The sequence below is a fragment of the Dreissena polymorpha genome, chromosome 7, assembly GCF_020536995.1.
Source record: "Dreissena polymorpha isolate Duluth1 chromosome 7, UMN_Dpol_1.0, whole genome shotgun sequence".
NCBI lineage: Eukaryota > Metazoa > Mollusca > Bivalvia > Myida > Dreissenidae > Dreissena > Dreissena polymorpha.
In genome coordinates this window covers 97,242,756-97,251,920 of record NC_068361.1, presented here as the reverse complement: position 1 = coordinate 97,251,920, position 9,165 = coordinate 97,242,756, and the positions used below count along the sequence as shown (strand labels likewise).

At 36.9% G+C, this 9,165-nt stretch overlaps 1 long non-coding RNA gene across 1 annotated transcript; it reads left to right on the top strand.

Annotated features, from left to right (window-relative positions):
- The first annotated feature begins 4,375 nt into the window (after positions 1–4,375).
- Positions 4,376–8,360, top strand: LOC127839391 (uncharacterized). The gene is made up of 3 exons (XR_008030321.1): positions 4,376–4,955; positions 6,005–6,105; positions 7,560–8,360. It is a non-coding gene; the product is annotated as an uncharacterized LOC127839391 (long non-coding RNA).
- Positions 8,361–9,165: the final 805 nt, after the last annotated feature.

The following is a 9,165-nucleotide window of genomic DNA, read 5'->3' as shown; positions in this document are numbered from 1 at the left end:
ATGGCTAAAATACGTATTAAATTGAAAAGTAATTGCGCTTTTTATCTGTAATGCAATCTTACTTTCACTTAATGTCATTGTATTTAAAACATCTTAACAAGAGTGCCAAACTGTCACAAGATACGCCCGTTCGAAGGTTTTGGACACCATGCTCAATGCTTGAAAGTGTCCTCAAGACCTAGTTATTGACCCGGCATGACCCATATTTGAACTTGACCTAGATATCACTTAGATGTAACATCTGACTAAATTTGGTGAAGATCAGATGAAAACTACTTCAATTAAAGAGCGGACAACATGCTTAATGCTTGAAATGCACTATGTGACCTCGTTTTTGACCCGGCATGACCCATGTTCGAACTTGACCTACATATCATCTAGACACAACTTCTGACCAAATTAGGTGAAGATCAGATGAAAACTACTTCAATTAGAGAGCGGACACCATGCTAAATGCTTGAAATGCACTAAGTAACCTCGTGACCTAGTTTTTGACCCGGCATGACCCATATTTGAACTTGACCTACATATCATCTAGACACAACTTCTGACCAAATTTGGTGAAGATCGGATGAATACAATTTGAATTAGAGTCCGGACAAAGTGGTGCCGTTGAAAATGCACTAATTGACCCTATGACCTAGTTTTTGACCCGGCATGACCCATATTCGAACTTGGCCTATATATCAACTAGATGCAACTGCTGACCAAGTTTGGTGAAGATCGGATGAATACAATTTGAAATAGAGTCCGGACAAAGTGGCCCCGTTGAAAATGCACTTATTGACCCTATGACCTAGTTTTTGACCCGGCATGACCCATATTCGAACTTGGCCTAGATATTAACTAGATACAACTGCTGACCAAGTTTGGTGAAGATCGGATGAATACAATTTGAAATAGAGTCCGGACAAAGTGGCCCCTTTGAAAATGCACTTATTGACCCTATGACCTAGTTTTTGACCCGGCATGACCCATATTCGAACTTGGCCTAGATATCAACTAGATGCAACTGCTGACCAAGTTTGGTGAAGATCGGATGAATACAATTTGAATTAGAGTCCGGACAAAGTGATGCCTTCCGCCCGCCGCCCGCCGCCCGCCGCCCGCCGCCCGCCCGCCGCCAAGGGGTTTCACATAATACGTCCCGTATTTTATACGGGCGTATAAAAATGGAAACAAACTGTGTCCAGACAGACATCATGTTTACATTAACCAGATAGTAAAAGTGATGTATCTATATACAATTAAATAAGACTGAATACACTGAAGTCAGTCAATATCCCAAGAAGTACTTCTAATAAATTGGTCTTCAGCAAAATAGCAGAAAAAGAGTTTAAATTCACAAAGCTCGTTTGGATTTTTTAAACTTTAAGTAGCATTTATTCAATTTTTTTTCTGATGGAAAGCAATATGGTGCACATAATCAGACTGAATCTTTTTATTTATTCAAAGTAACCCAATTTTATGAAACAGATTAATAGCAATCTTGATGTCTCCGGTTTGATCTCAAATCTTAAGCATTCACAAAAGCTTTTCTCAAGAAAAAAAGTACTTCATCTACCCAAGAAATGGACTCTGCAGTCTCAATAAGTCTAAGGCTTGTGATGCCATAGAAACTCACTGAGAACATTTTTAACAACCAGAGCTGTCCAAATTTAAGACAGCATGCTGAATTATTCTTCTACAAGTTTTGACTCTAGGGCATGATTTGAACAAACTTTGACGAGGACATTAACCTTAAGATTATTATAAAATACTAAATATATACTATACCATTTGTCATGATCCTCCACTTTCTTTTGTAGATGATTACAACCACACATACTAATGCGACGAATACAGCACAAGGATCCAATAAGAAGCTTATGATAAATCCCACAACATCAAAACCACCAACAGCCTCACTTTTGTTTGAACCTCCTTAAAATATTCAAAAAAATAACTTGAACTGCAGATATCACCAGCATGCAGATTTCTCATAAACATATAGGTCAATAAAGCATTCAGTATCTTAAATGGTTCAGATTAAATGGCTTAACAAAAAATAAACAAAAGGGAATAAATATATAAATAATCCAGCTAGAGTAATACATTTGGGGGGGGGGGGCTAATTTGGAGCAAAAATTTGGCACATACCAGACCATGTGAGCTGTAGGTGACAATATCTGGTTATAGGGAGGAATAACCAGAATGAAAAAGAGTTCCGCGGTCAGAGACATATGCCCCCCTTCCAAACAGGGCTTTGAACATGTGACCCCAATTTCAATAGGGGTTATCCACTTTTTGAGGTCAATGCACATGTGAAGTTTCAAGCCAATCGGTCTATTAGTTGATGATATATTGATCATACGATTTTCACACTTATTGTGACAGTGACAGGTAACCTTTGACCAAGAGACCCTTATTTCAATAGGTGTCATCTAATGTCTAAGGCCAGAGCACATGGGAAGTATCAAGCAAATAAGTTGAGTCTGTTGATTAGTTATTGATCAGAAACGATTTCACACTTAGTGAGACAGTGACCGTGACCTTGACCTTTGACCTAGTGCCCCCAATTTCAATAGGGGTCATCTACTGTCCAAGGCCAAATGCACATGTGAGGTATCAAGCCAATCGGTCATTGACGAATTATTGATCGGAAACAAACTGGTCTACCGACAGAACGACCGATAGACAGACAGACCGACATCCAGCAAAAAAATAAACCCCCTCTTCCTTCAGGGGGGGGGGGGGGGAGCTTATAGCTGGATAAGGAAAACTGACAAAGGGAATTAACTGTGTAAATAATGAAACTGGAGTTAAAACCCTTGTGCAAAACAATATTTTTCACATTAAGGTATATATGTACATGCCTGAAATTTAAATGTGATATATTTTAGGTTTTTAAAGTTAAAATCCAAACAAAAACATCTTACAAAAAAATACATGAACACTGACAGGACAAGCTGTTTCTCCAGTGGGTATGAAGGGTATAAATAGGTTTCTTAGTACTCAACGTCTATTTACCAAAAATAGACTGCCCTAAGCCTATTATGTTAAACATTATCACTTCAACCATGTTTTAATTTTGGGAAAAATTATTTACAATTAAAGTAAATTTTCATCAGATATCGGATAAAAAAACTCACCAAGAGGTACATGTATTGCCCTCTTCATAAAAGTATGTCTTTTGTAGAGAAACACCTGGTCTAATAGATGTACAGAACAGTTGACATAGGTGTAGAAAGATGTTTTGTTTTCTGCCAATTCATTTTTAAAACTTTTTATGGTTTGTTTCTCCAATTGATGCTGGATGCTGAGGGATGAGACATTCCACCCATAGGCTGTTGTGGTAACTATACACAGATTCTCACTTCCATTTATTTCAGTGCTAACCCGTCTGTAGATCTGCCATAGTCATTAGCACTTTTCTATGGAATTCCGTAGAAAATATTATGGAATTCTACGGAAATCGATGGAAATCCATGGAATTCGATGGAATTCCATCCACTTGCCAATTTTCCATCTGAAGCTGTTATGGAATTCCACGGAATCTTGACTAAAATTCCATGCATTTCGACGGAATGTATGGAAAACACCATGGAAAGTTGGACTTAGCCATTTTTTTCAACGGAAATCGTTATGGAAAATAACTTATACATTTTCTTGGATGGAAATCAATGGAAAATAACTTAGAAAATTTTCGCTGGTTGTCTGAAATGTATTTGTAGTTTAATACATGTATAAATTTATTTGCATCATGTATTTTGTATTTAAAAGAAAATGCAATAAAGATATATATAAATTTGTTCTAGAAATTGGAACAGTTCTGGAACTGTTCCATATTTGTGTTCTAAAACGTATGTTCTGGAATTGTTCCAAAACAGTTTTTTTAGAATAAATCCAGAACATTTGTGGAAAATGGCTTAGGACTGAAACTGTTCCAATAATTTCAATAATCTTTTCAGAACATTTCAAGGACAAAATATGGTCAAAAATTTCAAAAAATGTTTTAAAATGTAGTTCTAGAACACATCTAGAATGCTTTAAGAACCAGTTAGTTCTACAAAAGTTCTTATGGGGAATAAGAACACATATAGTACACCTTACACTTACAAATAGCCAAATGAATTCATAGTAGTGACAGCAGCAGCAGCAGTAGTAGTAGTAGTTGTAGATGTAGTTGCTGTATTAGTAGTAGTAGTTGTTGTTGTTGTAGTAGGTGTTGTTGTTGTAGTAATTGATGTAGTAGCAGTAGTGTTTTTTATATCAGTAGAGGTTGTGGTGGTAGTACTAGTAGTAGTAGCATTAACAGTTTCTGTAGCAATAGTAGTAGCAATAGAGGTAGCAGTAGTAGTAGTTGTTGCTGTAGTAGCAGTTGTTGCTGCTGCTGTTGCTGCTGTTGTTGTTGCTGCTGTTGTTGTTGCTGCTGTTATTGTTGCTGTTGTTGTTGGTGGTGGTGTTGTTGATGCTGTAGTAATTAAAGTAGTAGTTCTGCAGAAGTAGGAGTAGTTGTTACTTTCAAAGCAATTTCTACAAGTTTAAATTCCTTAACCCTGTCCAAGTGGTATACCCACTGTTTTTTCTCAATATCAAACTCAGCCAGTCCAGGTTGTCAAATAACAATCTATCTGATAAGCCAAGCATGTGTTGTACATCAGATGTTGGGTATGTTTGCTGCAAATCTATTGGTTATAAGATATAACAGCCTTTTCTAATTGGCTGAATTCAAATACAGAGAGTTTACCTGTTAGATTGAAACATGAAACATGGTGGACAATGTACTGGTTTAACTTGTTAAAATAAAGTTAAAGACATTTAACAAACAGAAGAGTTCATTAGTTTTTCCATTAAAAACACTTTCTTAAAATACTTATGTATTTATATCATTTGGAAAGTGACATGAAATATTGCTAAAGAGTGATGCATACAGTGTTTGAGCAGTCTGTCTAGGAATAGAACAACAACTGAAGGTTTGTGATTTTTATTATTTCTAAATATTCCTTTAAATTTAATCTTCTTATGACATTATTGTAGACCTTTTTATGTGATATTTGAGGTTTTAGTATGGCAAATATTAGTTTAAAAGCAGCTGTCACCCAAATTTTCACTTAGTGGAGTTTGCAGGTTGAAAAAGGAAGTAATAAGACCTATGTGGAGAAATTAATAACGTTGAATGTAGTAACGTAATTTTATCATGCAATGTTATGGAACTGCAGGCTAAGGAAGTTTTTTACTGTGCATGTTGAGCACTCAATGCTCATTAATGGTGTTAATGTTTATTATTATCCCCCGCCATAGGCGGAGGGATATTGTTTTGGCGTTGTCTGTCCGTCCTTCCATCCTTACGTCTGTCTGTCTTTCCATCCGTCCGTAGCCATATCTTGGAAGTGCTTTGGCAGATTTCACTGAAACTTGGTATGAGTATGTATATGGATAAGAGCATGATGCATGCCAAATGGCATTGTACACCATTAGTTAATAACAGAGTTATGGCCCTTTGTATCTTGAAAAAATGCTTTTTGTGTGTCCTAGGCCATATCCTGGAAGTGCTTTGGCGGATTTCATTGAAACCTGGTTCGAGTATATATATGGATAAAAGGATGATGCACGCCAAATGGAATTGTACACCATCTGTTAAAAACGGGGTTATGGCCCTTTATATCTTTAAAAAATGCTTGTTTGAGTGTCAAATATAATACTTATGTGTCCAGAAGCATGTTGGTGGGGGATATCAATTCAACGTATTTGCTTGTAAATAAAAAATTAAACCAATGGAATTGGTTTTTAGGTATCTGAGTGTGCATTTTCATACCAATAGAATTACACATCATTCTAATTATAGCAATAATAAATTTATACTAATCATACCAAAAATTAAGTTATGCTTAGTGCTTTGCAATGTATTCACTTCGTTTTTAGTTCTCTTTCTAAAGACCATTTAACAACTTAATATTTAAAACAATTCATGAATTACGTTCCCTATACATTTTCATTATGTGCTTTAATTACCATTGACCAGTTGATGGAAGATACTGCAGAGTTTGGCAGGGAAATAATCCAACAGCAAAGCGGCTCTTTAAGCGCATTTACCTAGAGGACTTACAGGGCCACAAATTCATGGTAAATATTGTCATGCCCTCGGCTAGATAAGTTATTTAATGTTAACCACCTGAAAGTATTTTGTCTTTTTGGAATTCAATATATTGGTCTAAGTCAGTTACACTTTTCTGGATCCTCATGGGATAACTTTAAAAGTATAAGTATTTTTTCATGAAACTTGAAACATGAACAGATGACAATAAGGACATTTTGCACGTCATTTCATGTTGTTTATAATGCAAGAATTCTGGTTGCTATGGCAACAAATATATTTAACAAACTTAAAATAGTGAAGTTTTACAGTTAGGGGACCATATTGCTTTGCAATCTCTTGTTATAGTTTGAATGTAAATAACTCTTTGCTTTAGACATTTTTATGATTTTTATACGCCCGTATAAAATACGGGACGTATTATGTGAAACCCCTTGGCGGGCGGCGGGCGGCGGGCGGCGGGCGGCGGGCGGCGGGCGGCGGGCGGAAGGCATCACTTTGTCCGGACTCTAATTCAAATTGTATTCATCCGATCTTCACCAAACTTGGTCAGCAGTTGCATCTAGTTGATATCTAGGCCAAGTTCGAATATGGGTCATGCCGGGTCAAAAACTAGGTCATAGGGTCAATAAGTGCATTTTCAAAGGGGCCACTTTGTCCGGACTCTATTTCAAATTGTATTCATCCGATCTTCACCAAACTTGGTCAGCAGTTGCATCTAGTTGATATCTAGGCCAAGTTCGAATATGGGTCATGCCGGGTCAAAAACTAGGTCATAGGGTCAATAAGTGCATTTTCAAAGGGGCCACTTTGTCCGGACTCTATTTCAAATTGTATTCATCCGATCTTCACCAAACTTGGTCAGCAGTTGCATCTAGTTGATATATAGGCCAAGTTCGAATATGGGTCATGCCGGGTCAAAAACTAGGTCATAGGGTCAATTAGTGCATTTTCAACGGCGCCACTTTGTCCGGACTCTAATTCAAATTGTATTCATCCGATCTTCACCAAATTTGGTCAGAAGTTGTGTCTAGATGATATGTAGGTCAAGTTCAAATATGGGTCATGCCGTGTCAAAAACTAGGTCACGAGGTTACTTAGTGCATTTCAAGCATTTAGCATGGTGTCCGCTCTCTAATTGAAGTAGTTTTCATCTGATCTTCACCTAATTTGGTCAGAAGTTGTGTCTAGATGATATGTAGGTCAAGTTCGAACATGGGTCATGCCGGGTCAAAAACGAGGTCACATAGTGCATTTCAAGCATTAAGCATGTTGTCCGCTCTTTAATTGAAGTAGTTTTCATCTGATCTTCACCAAATTTAGTCAGATGTTACATCTAAGTGATATCTAGGTCAAGTTCAAATATGGGTCATGCCGGGTCAATAACTAGGTCTTGAGGACACTTTCAAGCATTGAGCATGGTGTCCAAAACCTTCGAACGGGCGTATCTTGTGACAGTTTGGCACTCTTGTTTATTCTGTAGAGCACATGTGAGCAGTATACAATGTACCTCATACCAAAAAGGACCCGGAGGCAGTGATTGGTGTTCAATATTCTCAGAAGAAAAGGAAAATGGCAGTGGAAGACTTGGACAAACATTTTTAAAAACTAGCCTCTGTGTTAAGCCTGGCAGTCTGTGGCTGGTGACATGTTTTATTTTGGTTACTTCTTGTATAAAAAAGACCAGTTATTTATTTTGTGAATTGTATTTTGTGTTTGTTTTTGGTCTTAATTTATTTGTTGTTTTTTTTAATTTAGGAATTTGAAACTTGGATAATTGAATTAAGTCCGTGTTCAACAGTACTGAGCATAGTATAATAAATAACCAATTTACAACAGTTGTTAATTTGTTATGTATTATTATTAACTATGCTCAGTACTTGAATACTGGCGGTCTGCATGGGAATTTGTTTTCTAGAAAGTTGGTTTCAGACTAAAATATTTGAAGTTAACCTTCGGAACTTTTCTAGAATTGTACTGGAACACATCAACTAGAATTTACTGAACTTCTGTTATCATACTGAAAGTGTTCTAGAATTAATAAGGAACAGTTGTTGAACGTTAAAATTTATGAGAAAAAATTCTAGAACAATTGTGCGTGATGTGTGTGTGCATGTAATTGTGTGTGTTTATGAACATATGTGAGAAAGGAAGTATACTTGTCATTAGAGAAATGTAAAATTCTACTTCTATGTTTTATATTGTGCCTTTTATAAGTTTTTCTTTTCTCACCTGTATATGCGTGCATGTTTATGGATGTGTTTTTGAATGTGTGCATGCATGCTTGTGGTTAAGAGAGTTGGTACTTTATGAAAATGAACAAGAGTGCCAAACTGTCACAAGATACGCCCGTTTTAAGGCTTTGGACAACTTGATAACTTTATAATGACCCATATTTGAACTTGACCTACATATCATCTAGACACAACTTCTGACCAAAGTTGATGAAGATCTGATGAAAACTACTTCAATTAGAGAGCGGACACCATGCTAAATGATTGAAATGCACTAATAGACCTCGTGACCTAGTTTTTAACCTTGCATGACCCATATTTGAACTTGACCTACATGTAGATATTGTCTAGACACAACTTCTGACCAAATTTGGTGAAGATCGGATGATAACTACTTCAATTAGAGAGCGGACACCATGCTAAATGCTTGAAATGGTTTAAGTGACCCTGTGACCTAGTTTTTGACCCGGCATGACCCATATTTGAACTTGACCTAAACATTGTCTAGATACAACTTCTGACCAAGTTTGGTGAAGATCGGATGAAAACTACTTCAATTAGAGAGCGGACACCATGCTAAATGCTTGAAATACACTAAGTGACCCTGTGACCTAGTTTTTGACCCGGCATGACCCATATTCGAACTTGACCTAGATATTGTCTAGATACAACTTCTGACCAAGTTTGGTGAAGATCGGATGAATACAATTTGAATTAGAGTCCGGACAAAGTGGCGCCGTTGAAAATGCACTAATTGACCCAATGACCTAGTTTTTGACCCGGCATGACCCATATTCGAACTTGGCCTATATATCAACTAGATGCAACTGCTGACCAAGTTTGGTGAAGATCGGA